This window comes from Bos taurus, chromosome 12 (assembly GCF_002263795.3).
Source record: "Bos taurus isolate L1 Dominette 01449 registration number 42190680 breed Hereford chromosome 12, ARS-UCD2.0, whole genome shotgun sequence".
In the NCBI taxonomy this organism is placed as follows: domain Eukaryota; kingdom Metazoa; phylum Chordata; class Mammalia; order Artiodactyla; family Bovidae; genus Bos; species Bos taurus.
Window position 1 is genome coordinate 50158338 of NC_037339.1, and position 13579 is coordinate 50171916.

At 41.0% G+C, this 13579-nt stretch overlaps 1 pseudogene; it reads left to right on the top strand.

The window, feature by feature from the left end:
- The first annotated feature begins 5391 nt into the window (after window positions 1-5391).
- Window positions 5392-6947, top strand: LOC781412 (tubulin beta chain-like; annotated as a pseudogene).
- Window positions 6948-13579: the final 6632 nt, after the last annotated feature.

Genomic DNA, 13579 nt, shown 5'->3' on the forward strand with positions numbered 1-13579 from the left:
AGAAATAGTTTTTTATCAAATACTTCACTATGCCTGTCACCAACAACTTGTATAAGATGGAGAACTGCTTCCCACCATGTGAACCTTTGGTGTGTTTTGCCAGCAAAATGGCTGCAGTTTTCTATTAGTGGACATGTTTTTCCTGAATGGAAATGCATAATTTAGGTTTAATAAGACTTTTCAACATAAGCTGTACATACAAATGTGTATTTTCTCCTTTCCTTGTGTTTACAGCATGAGATAAGCTGTAGACCAATTTTATGTAGCTATTTTATATGCAAATAGGAAGTTATTTTTGCATGTTTTTGGTTTTATAGGAGACAGGCAAGAGAATTTCAAGTAATGCAGTTTTCCACTCTAGTCAGAGAATTGACTTTTCTATTTTCTGCTTTCTGCAGGCAGCTTTATCTCTTGACAGCTGATGAAAAATATTTAAACATTAAAGTCTTGAGAAATCAATACAATTCGGTAAATGATTTCATTATTTCAAAGTGAAATGAGCTCATTTTGGCATTTTGAGCATGAGCTGAGATGGTCAGTTGATCTCTTCCTCTATTCTAAGACAAGAGGCTGGATAATTCCTAGGGTCCCCACATGGACAGATGGGAAGACGCTCTATGGTAATGGTAACTCAGGTCAATGATGGCACCTGCCTCTGTCCTCATAGAGTGGGAATGGGGATTTCATTTATTGGCTGGCATTAATGACCATGAAAAGAGTTGAGAAGTGGATTCTGACATGAACAGACTACAAATTCAAGGCTGGAGCTTTGTTTTTGGCAAGAGGAACAGATTTGGAAGAACCCACAGGCCTAACAGAGCTAATAGAGAAAGCATGCTGTTGATCCAATGATTCTCCGGCAGGAACCAAATCTGCCTTGGCCAGTGGCACATTGAAGGAGCCAACACACCATTAGGCAGAGGCTCAAGTAAGCAGGTGGTTTCTGTCAATGGATGGCCTACAAGTGGACAAAACAGAGTGCAGGGGGAGGAAAAGAAGATGATAGGGGCACAAAAGGTAGAGGTTTAAGGCAGTCTCTATGGATGTCTTACGGCAAAAGGAGGCAGAAATTGGGAGTTCGGCAATTCTCCCATCCTAAGACAACTGAATGGAGGCAGTATTCCAACTGAGAGGAAAAGAAGTTCTAAGCTCAATCACCAAGACTAAGCAAAATCTACTTACAGAATGCAATAAAGGGCCATAGCAAAACACCAGCAATTCTTAAAGACCACTTACTCGGGATTCTTCAAATCCCTGCTGAAGAGTAGTACCTGGTCTTTTGTGGGTGAGTGGTTAAGAAGGTTGCTGGAATTTAGCCCCGTGAATTCTAGGGGATTCTGTAACAGAAAAGCAGACAGAAGGTGTAGGTGAAGGGACTGTGCGGGATTGGGAAAGAATGGGTCCTGATGAACCTCATTGCCATCATTTGAAAATTAGGATATAATATCAACTCCCAGAATTGTTAAAATGACTGAATGCAAAATGGTTAGCTCGGAGTTAGAGCTCCAAGGATATGGGTAAACCAGCCCTATCAGCTACTGATAGACTTATACTATGACCAAAACCATTCTCTAAATTTGGGAGCTTTCAAAATGTTGTGAACATTGTGACAACAATAGCTGACATTCACTGTGTACTTATCATGGGCCAATGACTGTCTTGGTTCTTTACAAGCATTATCCCGTTTCATCCTCTCAACCCTAGGAGGTGCATAGTAGTACCAACTCTATTTTGCTGCTGCTTAGTCACTCGGTCATGTCCAACTCTTTGCAACCCCATGGACTGTAGTCTGTCAGGTTCCACTGTCCATGGGATTCTCCAGGCAAATGTGCTGGAGTGGGTTTCCATGCCCTCCTCCAGGGAATCTTCCCAATCCAGTGATCAAACCCAGGTCTCCCACATTGCAGGTGGATTCTTTACCAGTTGAGACACCAGGGAAAAATAGGGAAGTTAACTGACTTACCCAAGATCATACATTAGTGAGTAGCACAGTGGGATTTTAATATAGATTCAGGAGCTCTGCTAATAGTTTAGCTACTCGTAACACCATACTTCCACCATGGGGGGTGGGGGGGTGGCGGGCACGGAATAGAGAAAACTATACAAGAGCAAGAACTGGTCCATTCAATCTCTATTTGGAATACTGGTGGTAAACCACAATGAGACACCAGTGAAAGTAGTCAAACCACGGCAGCTCATTTTCACATAAGTTTTTCCAGTAATCGTTTTCCTGGCTCTGCTCCTCATGGCGCTCTTTCAGCACAGCCATGGCAGGAGCAGGGAGTTTATGGCCAGGGACTTTTTATTACCCAGCATGAACAATGACAGTGTTTGGCCAGCATCATTTCTGGGTGGTGGTCCTCTGTGGTACACACATACAAGCAGCAGCTGCATCATTTTTCCCCGATCTGTAAATTCCACATATTAGATCATCATATAACCTGTCGACAGACACTTAAATATCAGCTTATGCCCCTCCCCAAGCATCTGAAAGATTTCATATGATTTCCAAAGGAATCCACTTAAAAGGACTTTTGATGGTATTCACTAAAATAAAATAAAAATGAAAGAATATTTTAAGCAGCAGCGTGACACTCTTTATATATCTGGGATGTATTTTATACACTTTGATGTAATTCTTTGTACTTCTACATGAGTAATTCATGCTCATTTTAGACAAATTAGATCATCTAAAATCAGCTAAAATATTACCAACCAGAGTTGATTATTATACTTTATGTTTTTGCTTTCTAAAGTTTTGTCCTAATCATTTAACATTTAGTAAAAATAGAAATATATTTATCATATTTCTTTTGTGTAACTAACTGCCTCTCTTATTTAACTATATTCTGAATATCTTCCCATGTTCTATATGAACTTATATTTTTATGACTACATATTTTTATTTTGCTTTATGGATGCCCATAACCTATTTCATCAGTCCCCATGGTTGGGTACTTAGGTTTCCAATTTCCCTTATTTCTTTCTAAAAATACATCATACATTTAGCAAATTAACATTTAATTGTTATGCAAAAATGTTTTTCCAGTGTCTAGTTTGCCTTTTAACTTTATTGTGGGCTTTCATTCAGAAGTTTGTTTTTAATTTTGATTTAGTTGCAATGCATGAACATTTCAATTGTGAATTCTGCCTTTTTGCACCATGCTGAGAAAACCTTTCAAAAACAACACTCCTCCTTACCCTCGATTATATAAACATACATGGCTGTTTTCCTCCAACATCTTCATGACTTCAATTTTTTCAGTTAATATATTTCTGAAGGAGTAGATACTATTGATAATATAACTGTGGAAAATCACATATTAAAAACTGCCAGATTGCTTTCTTTCTAAGAAAAATACAAAGATGAATCTGCCTTGCGGGAGAAAAGGGCCCTTTTATATTATGAAACTCAAAGTAGAAGACATTGGAGCTTCTTCTGCAAAACGAAGAATTTAGATTACATTGCCATAAAAGTTGATAAAACTGTGGGAATCCTTTATCATGTTATCCTAGAGACATGAACTATTATGTCCAGTATAGATGTGTCTGGATCACCCGTGATTAACAGGTATACCCATTCCCTTCATCAATTGGAAAAACTGGCTTGAAGTCATCCCTTCTCTTCTCCACATCTAAGGTGTCTCTGTGGATGCTTTGCCTTCCCACTGCTGCTGCTGCTGCAGCTAGGTAGCTTCAGTCCTGTCCAATTCTGTGCGACCCCATAGACGACAGCCCACCAGGCTCCCCCGTCCCTGGGATTCTCCAGGCAAGAATACTGGAGTGGGTTGCCATTTCCTTCTCCAATGCATGAAAGTGAAAAGTGAAAGTGAAGTCTCTCAGTTGTGTCCAGCTCTTAGCAACCCCACAGACTCCAGCCTACCAGGTTCCTCCGCCTATGGTATTTTCCAGGCAAGAGTACTGGAGTGGGTTGCCATTGCCTTCTCCGTTGCCTTCCCACTAGCTTATTATAATTCAGAGTTGACTACCTCCACAGCTTCATCTATTTCTTTAGAGGATGGGAAAGATATTTTTAATCAGAGGGTACACTGGTCAAAAGAGAAAATAAGTGCCGTGGTACTAATAATAGCACTATATTTCCAAAACATGTAATTTGACTACAGAGATTTTTTTAAGTAGCAGCTAAGAAACCAACATGTAATGTGCAAATTACAAAGCCTTGACAAGATATTACATGCTTTTTCTTTCACTTATTTCATTTCTAAAGCAAATTTTTTGAGGTCCTACAATGCCTCTACAGTAAAACTTGAATAAGTTTAAAATCTATTCATTATTCCATGGCCACCTTTACGCCATCAGTCAGGGATATCACCAACTTCCCCAGGTAAGAGGTTTTCCCCCTTGGAAGAATCTGTTCATTACAGTAGTTAACAACTAGTCAGTTAGCAGGGAGCCCTAACACAAGGCATGAGACAAGTTAATGGTGTAACGAATCAGTCGTTAAGCTAAATGGTCAGTTTGTACAGTATAGTATTATTGCTTTATTGAATCCAACTTGAAGATTTACAGCAGTTACATTTTATTTCAGGTACAAGATGTACAAATGGAACACAGAGGGGTGAAGTTTTGTTTTATGCTGCTTTCATTAACAACACAATTGCATGGTGAAATCAGTTAGTATAGATCTTGTTCCATGGGACAGCCAATTTTCCACTGAGATTGGAAACTCTTGGAGCTGTTTAATCCTAAATCTTACTCTGGGAGTACAAGGTGTGGGAGTTACAGCACATTTTGAAATTGTTTAAAGTAAAGCATCGGTGGTAACAGGTATGAATCCCTTCCTCCTGAGCAATGGACCATCTCTTGATGGATGGCACATAGCCTTGAATCTACATCTACTTTGATAATCAAATCTGTCTGGGTTTTTTGGCCCCAAATGCTAAGGTATTTTTTTCTTCCAGTGAATATCTTTTCAGAGAAAATATGTAGCATTATAAACATAGCTGTCACCAAATAACCTGTGACACAATCAACTTTACCACCTAAAGGCCCAAAGCTAAAGACATCATGATTTATTTCATAAATTTTTTTTCCATCCATATTATATGTCAAATACTTTCCAAGATCTAAGAATAAAGCTGGTACCAGTCTTCATGGAGTTTATATTCTTATGGAGAAGAAAGATTTTTAAAAAGATAAATGTATTAAGATAATTTTACATGTAATAAGGATTATAAAGAAAATAAAATTTACTTAGAAGGAGTTCTGGGTGAAAGATAATTGCCAGTGTTAACAGTGTAAACTTGTTCTCAGAACCTTCCTGCCGCCACGTTCGGACCTCACTGCTTCAGCCTCCGGGTCCTATTCTATCTTTCCACCCTGCGACCAGCAGCAGAGAAAAACTAATTCCATATTATGTTTTTGCCCCGTACACACTTTGAAGTGAGCAAAAGGATTAGAATAAATTTTAACAATGAGGGAAATCGTGCACATCCAGGCCGGTCAGTGTGGCAATCAGATCAGTGCCAAGTTCTGGGAGGTGATCAGTGATGAACATGGCATCAACCCCACCGGCACCTATCATGGGGACAGCAACCTGCAGCTGGACTGCATCTCCGTGTAATACAATGAAGCCACAGGTGGCAAATATGTCCCTTGTGCTATCTTGGTGATCTAGAACCCAGAACCATGGACTCTGTTCGCTCAGGTCCTTTTGGTCAGATCTTCAGACCAGACAACTTTGTTTTTGGTCAGTCCGGGGCAGGCAACAACTGGGCCAAGGGCCACTATACAGAGGGAGCCAAGCTGGTTGACTCGGTCCTGGATGTGGTTCGGAAGGAGGCCAAGAGCTGTGACTGCCTGCAGGGCTTCCAGCTGACCCACTCGCTGGGTGGGGGCACTGGCTCCGGAATGGGCACCTTGCTCATCAGCAAGATCCGTGAAGAGTATCCTGACCGCATCATGAACACCTTCAGCATGGTGCCCTCACCCAAAGTGTCCAACACTGTGGTTGAGCCCTACAACGCCACCTTCTCTGTCCATCAGCTGGTGGAGAACACTGATGAAACCTACTGCATTGAGAACGAGGCCCTTTACAACATATGTTTCCACACCCTCAGGCTGACTGTGCCAACCTACGGAGACCTGAACCACCTCGTCTTGGCCACATGAGTGGAGTCACCACTTGCCTCCACTTCCCTGGCCAGCTCAATGCTAACCTCCGCAAGCTGGCCTTCAACATGGTGCCCTTCCCACGCCTCCACTTCTTCGTGCCTGGCTTTGCCCCTCTAACCAGCCATGGCAGCCAGCAGTATCGGGCCCTCACTGTCCCTGAGCTCACCCAGCAGGTCTTCGATGCCAAGAACATGATGGCTGCCTGTGACCCCCACCATGGCCGGTACCTCAGCATGGCTGCTGTGTTCTGTGAGCAGATGTCCATGAAGGAGGTGGATGAGCAGATGCTCAACGTGCAGAACAAGAACAGGAGCTACTTTATGGAATGGATCCCCAACAGCGCCAAGACAGCTGTTTGCGACATCCCACCCCGTGGTCTCAAGATGGCAGTCACCTTCATTGGCAACAGCATGGCCATCCAGGAGCTGTTCAAGTGTATTTCAGAGCAGTTCACGGCCATTTTCTGCTGGAAGGCCTTCCTCCACGGGTACACAGGTGAGGGCATGGACGAGATGGAGTTCACCGAGGCTGAGAGCAACATGAACGACCTCGTCTCCAAGTACCAGCAGTACCAGGATGCCACCGCAGAAGAGGAAGAGGATTTCAGTGAGGAGGCCGAAGAGAAGGCCTAAGGCCAAGTCCCTGTCACCTTAGGCTTCTTAATCCCCTCAGCCTTCTTCCTCAACGACCCCTTTCCTCTCCCTCAGAATTTGCATTTTCTGCCTCTATCTTGTTTTTCTTTGGGGGGAGGGGATTCTAGAACAGTGCCTGGCACATAATAGGCGCTCAATAAATATTTGTTGTTTGTTGAATGTCTCTTCTCTCTTTACACTCTTGGGGAGCCTAGATTTCTGCCATTCTGGGTAACCCTGTCATTTTCCTTCTGGTGCCCACTCCTCCCATCTGTCCAGTTAACATTTCCCTCTCTGTTTTCGAGATAGCTCTCCAAGAGGCTGGGTTTCCTCAAATCTCATTTAGAACCAGGTGCTGAAAACCTGCATCAGTGACTGCCATCCTAGGCCAGTGTGCTGGCCCAGGGGAAGGAAACTGAGCAGTGGGTAGAAGTCCCTACCAGAAAAGGTTCGGTTTGGAGAGGGGCATCCAGGGTACCGAAGTCCTAGGTGCCAAGTATCTCCCTGCTCCTCTCAGCTTCTGCAGAGGTGTTGACAGTATTATCTTCATTTTCAGACTCCTTCCAAGCTCTGTCCTGAGCTATTACCTTTGCAAGTTTCTGGCCCCCACCCTGTCAAGTGGGAATCCCTTCCTCTTCCACTTTATCTCCTTCATAATAACATTGGATTCCCTCCTTTCCCCTGTTTGAGAAAGGGGATCAAGAGAAGCAAGAGATAGCCTTGGTCTCTAAGCCTCCAGAAAACCCCTTCCCACCCCATCTTTTCTTACCAAAAAAAAAATATATATATATATATATACAGCCCCTTCTGTACCTATATGGAAAGGTATGTGCTGCCACCTAAACGTCATTCCCCAGACAGGGGACAGAACACCTTCCATCTTTTGGCAAACATCTCTCTTCTGCTACTGCTTCCCCGCCTCTTGATTTTGTCCTATTCTACACTTCAGATTCTATTGTGATGAATTTGCTGCTTTTTTTCATATTGAAAAGATGACATTGCCCCAAGAGCCAAAAATAAATGGGAACTGAAAAGAAAAGGAAAAAAAAAAGAGTGTAAACTTTATTATTTGGAGAACTGGAAAAAATTAATCAATCAAGAGTCCCATAAGTAAAAAGAAAGATAAATAAGTATTTCACTGAACACTTAGAAAACATCCTTTTATATATCTTCAAAGTCCTGCCTGCTGCTTTTAGTTTCTCTGAGGAAACCTTTCTCTTCAGAATGGAAGAGCTACTGCAAAAGATTAAAGCTTAAGAATTTAGGGGTAGTGTGTGCTTAAGATTCCTGGTCAGTACCTGGTACTATGTACAAAATTATTTTTATAGTAGGAAAAACAATGATAAGGAAGGTCAGAATAGCTGGGGTTTGGGAATAATTGCTTGGTTGAGATCTATAAAAAGCTATTAAATCAATGCACTAGAGAATGACACATTTTTGTTATTCTATATGAGCATGAGCATAATAGTTCAACTCCGGGAGATAGTGAAAGACATGGAAGCTTGGCATGTCGCAGTCCATGGGGTCGCAGAGTCGGACATGACAGAGCAACTGAACAGTAAGTATGCAGACTGATTCTGGGCTTCAGCATATTATCACTTAATATATTTCTGTTCTAGAGTTGCAAATCCACTAACTAAATTTTAACGTATTTGTTGTTCAGTTGCCAAATTGTGTCCAGTTCTTCGTGACTGCAGCACACCGGGCTTCCCTGTCCTTCACTATCTCCATACAATAAACTACTAGAGTATGTGTGTGAAATAATATTAAAAATCCTTACTTTCCAGGCTGGGTACTCATGAACCAGCAATGAAAAAGAAAAGATTTTTTAAAAGCCTGTGTTCAAAAAGCACACCTGCTACTTGAAACATTTTAAGAATTAATTCTTCCAGTATGGGTTATTTCATTCTCATATTGTGATCAGCAAGGTAAAACTTGGCTTTGATAATATACAAACAATTTACATAAGACACGTATAGCTCAGACCCTATGATATGTTTGCATAAATGTAAATATCATTTTAAGATCCCTTCTTCCTTGCTTCACTGATAATTTTCCCGAAGACAGACCAACAATGTTCCTACATTAATTAATCCATTTATAAAAACAGACGGAGCAAAACAAAGCCCATTGTCCTTGCCCTCATGGAACTCATTGAAAATTAAATAAGAATATCCTGCCATAGTTCTCCTGCCCTTAGCAGAGGAAGAGAGGTGTATCAATCAGGGACCCAGTAGGAAACAATTGACAAGTTCTAAAAGGTGGTTGAACAGAGTGTGAAGAAGGAAACACCTTGCAAAGATTAGAGGCAGTTAACGGAGACCGCTGAGGAGTGATGAAGAAATCTGAAGGCCAGGAATCAACTTATCTGTGTCGGGGACTGAATTAATGTCATTTCTAGGCTAAAATCTCTGCAGAGAATTTAATCCGTGCTCCCAAAAGTTTTGAATTTCAGGAGAACTTGCCTTGGCTCTTGGTATTTCACTGATCACAATATTTAGACCCCAAATAACCTTTTGAGCAAAGCCCAAGGAGCAAACATATTACAATAAAAATGTATGTCATAAGTGAATTAATACTTACAGAAGAATAATAATCATTGCAATTCATTGTGGGTAGTAGGAATTCTAAAGACTACCTTACCTCATTCCCATTTAAAAGTTAATGAAAAAAATTTTTTTGAATAAATGAGCAGAGAAATGTAATGTAAATAAAGCTCCCCCAAAAGAAGATGGTTGTGACCAAATGTTTTGGTCTATAGGCACAAAAGTTAAGCTACTTAATCAGGAGAGTTTCAAATGACCTTGATTTCTTTTCTTTCCAAATTGATTATAGAGTAACTCTTACACAGAGAACCATAACCACAGAGGGACCCTTTTAACCCAAAGCCTACATGAAGAAAATTGCTGCTATGGCTGCCAGAGGCCCAAGAATCATGGGCAGGAATAGGATGCTCAGCTGACTATACAGTAAGACTCTTCTCTCACCTTCTTCTGCCAGACCTGATGGTCTTGTTTGCTTCCCTCTTGCATGGAGAGGGGTCTGGAAACTCATGACCGGTGGCTGAAGATCTGAGAATGGATGAAGAACAAGGGAAGGATTCAATAATAAAAATGAAGAAACTGAAGTCTCACCAAGGGCAGAGACATCTATCTGAATTATAAAGAAGATAATAAAAAGGCACTGTGACATTCGTGATAGACAAAAAGAAATTTTGCTGTTAACAAGATGCCTCATTTCAATATCCTCAGGAGCATTAGTTTTATACCCAGAATATCACAACTTTTCATATCTATACTGAAAGACCACTCCAGGCATAGGCAAACTGTGGTTTCCCTTTCATCCCTCTTTTTGAGCTCATGGGTGGGTGTCCTTGTGATCTAGTCATGAGTCTAAATTCAGTGATTTGAATGGCAATGCACTGTATTTTAAGATGCTATTTTCAAACAGTTACAAGGATGGGTTAGATGAAGACATGATCTTTACAGGTGTTTATTGCTGATTTTGTTACCCCTTATCAACTACTACTGGTTGCTGTACTTTATCAATTTGTAAAAACTAGAAATGAAAAGAGATCCATATAGAAAATAGAAATGGATGCCTCACACCAGAGGGACGCTAATGTAGACTCATTCATCACAAAATTTTCAATCAGGCTGATAAAGATTCAAGCAGAAGTTTTCCCAGAAAACAGGCACAGCAGAGATCAAGGGGATCTGATGTAAAAACTCCTATGGGCAACAACTCAGTCTTTACTTACCTGTCCCAGTATTTTTCATTTTGAAGGGAATTAAGCCTCTGACTGTGTGGATCACAATAAACTGTGGAAAATTCTGAAAGAGATGGGAATACCAGACCACCTGACCTGCCTCTTGAGAAGCCTATATGCAGGTCAGGAAGCAACAGTTAGAACTGGACATGGAACAACAGACTGGTTCCAAATAGGAAAAGGAGTATGTCAAGATGGTATATTGTCACCCTGCTTATTTAACTTATATGCAGAGTACATCATGAGAAACGCTGGACTGGAAGAAGCACAAGCTGGAATCAAGATTGCCGGGAAAAATATCAATAACCTCAGATATGCAGATGACACCACCCTTATGGCAGAAAGTGAAGAGGAACTAAAAAGCCTCTTGATGAAAGTGAAAGAGGAGAGTGAAAAAGTTGGCTTAAAGCTCAACATTCAGAAAACGAAGATCATGGCATCTGGTCCCATCACTTCATGAGAAATAGATGGGGAAACAGTGGAAACAGTGTCAGACTTTATTTTGGGGGGCTCCAAAATTACTGCGGATGGTGACTGCAGCCATGAAATTAAAAGACGCTTACTCCTTGGAAGAAAAGTTATGACCAACCTAGATAGCATTTTGAAAAACAGAGACATTCCTTTGCCAACAAAGGTCCGTCTAGTCAAGGCTATGGTTTTTCCAGTGGTCATGTATGGATGTGAAAGTTGGACTGTGAAGAAAGCTAAGCACTGAAGAATTGATGCTTTTGAACTGTGGTTTTGGAGAAGACTCTTGAGAGTCCCTTGGACTGCAAGGAGATCCAACCAGTCCATTCTAAAGGAGATCAGCCATGGGTGTACTTTGGAAGGAATGATGCTAAAGCTGAAACTCCAATACTTTGGCCACCTCATGCAAAGAGTTGACTCATTGGAAAAGACTGTGATGCTGGGAGGGATTGGGGGCAAGAGGAAAAGGGGATGAGATGGCTGGATGGCATCACCGACTCGATGAATGTGAGTTTGAGTGAACTCCGGGAGTTGGTGATGGACAGGGAGGCCCGGTGTGTGTGATTCATGGGGTCGCAAAGAGTTGGACACGACTGAGCGACTGAACTGAATGCAGAGAAGCACCATTGCCATAGAAGGCAACTGCAACAGACGTGAGGACTGAGCAATCAAAATCAGTGAATATAACACCCAAAATATAGCACATTCATTTCTGTAAAGTCACAAATTTGCTTCTTCTAAAACCACTAGAATCAGTATGTGTGTGTAAGCTGTGTGTAAACAATTGGTTTCATCAGTATCATACTACCTGAAGAATGCCTTCAAGATACTAAATATCTTGAGTGCCTGTGTCTCTTCTGATTGACAATTTCTGATAGTTCTTTCCCAAAACACAATATATATATTTTCCCAACATGACAGCAGATTTCACACCTAGAACTGCATGACAGAAAACTCTCTGTGTCTTCATCCAAATAGTTCCAAGTTCACAGGGAGAACAGAGATTAACCTGCTGTCATTTTCTTTTATAAATAGTATTCTAAAGACACAAGGTAGAGTAGCTATTTTTTAGCTATAAGAAATGCTTTTTGTTTTTTCTTGCTCCTTAATCTGCATGTTGAGAAATCTTCCCAAGGGTTCAAAAAAATTGGGGGACCCTTCCCAGAGCAAAACTGTGAAGCATGAAAACTTTGGCTGACTTTTCCATATGAACCTCATCTTTATTTTTTAACAAGAGAATAGTACCAAACACACACACACACACACACACACACACACACACACACACTCTTGGTTAAGTAGAAAACATTGACTTAGGTAAGACTAATTTATAAAAGGCTTATGATTAAACCAACATTGATTAGTAAACATTTGTTACAAAAAGTACTCACTACTTTTTGTAAATTCTCAAATATATAATAAATTATATGTTATAGTATCTAGTGTAAAAGCTAAACTGATAATTAGGTAACTTCACTGAAAAAAAAATAAGACTCAGGGACATATATTCAAATTAAAATCTACCCTTTCCCTCTCCCAAATGTTCCCGCAAGTACAATTATATGCATCTTATTGTGCAGACAGAAGGGACCAAGTGTCTCCATGAAAAGTCATCTTAAATACATTTGGTTCAAGATAGCCATCTGAATTCACATCTCTAATTCCACTTTCTCTACAGATTCCCATTCAAATATCTAAAGAAATATAATCAACAACCACTGCTGGAAATTAGGTAGGAGCGCAATCCACTTACTAGAAAGTTTCAACAGCTTTCCAAAAGAACAAGATTGAGGCATAGGCCTACCAAACTAAAATTGCTAGAAGTGATGTAAAAAGCTGTGCAGGGAGTAGTTGAGAGAACCCCGTCATAACTTAATTAACCCCTTCTTCACCCCTCCCCAGTAACTCAGCTAGTAAACTATCTGCCTGCAATGCAGGAGACCCCAGTTCAGTTCCTGGGTCAGGAAGACCTGCTGGAGAAGGGACAGGCTACCCACTCCAGTATTGTTGAGCTTTTCTTGTGGCTTAGCCAGTAAAGAATCTGCCTGCAATGCTGAAGACCTGGATTCGATCCCTGGGTTGCGAAGATGCCCTGGAGAAGGGAATAGCTACCCACTCCAGTATTCTGGCCTGGGGAATTCCAAGGACTGTATACGCCATGGGGTGGCAAAGAGTCAGACACAATTTAGAGACTTTCACTTTCACCCTTCAAAACAAAAGTGAAAGAGGGTTATTAGCCCCTAGAAGGCAGTGATAATCTAATCAATCACACAAAATGTCAGGAAGTGGCCAGACTCCAGAACCCTCATAGATCCACTTAAGCATCTCTGGCTTCTACCTGGCACTGAGCAAAATGGTAAGTTGAGCAGTTGGGGACATTACTGTTCCCAATATGGGTCCATTTTCCTGTTGGGGCAGTTACCTTCAGGAGACTGAGGAAGTATCCTCAGCCAATGAAAGAAGGGGAGAATTTTGCCCTTCTGATTCCACCTTCATAGATGATATGACTATTCTGCTAAAATACCAATGTATTTCATATTTATCTTTATTAATAAAGATTAAAAGCTGAACAAAA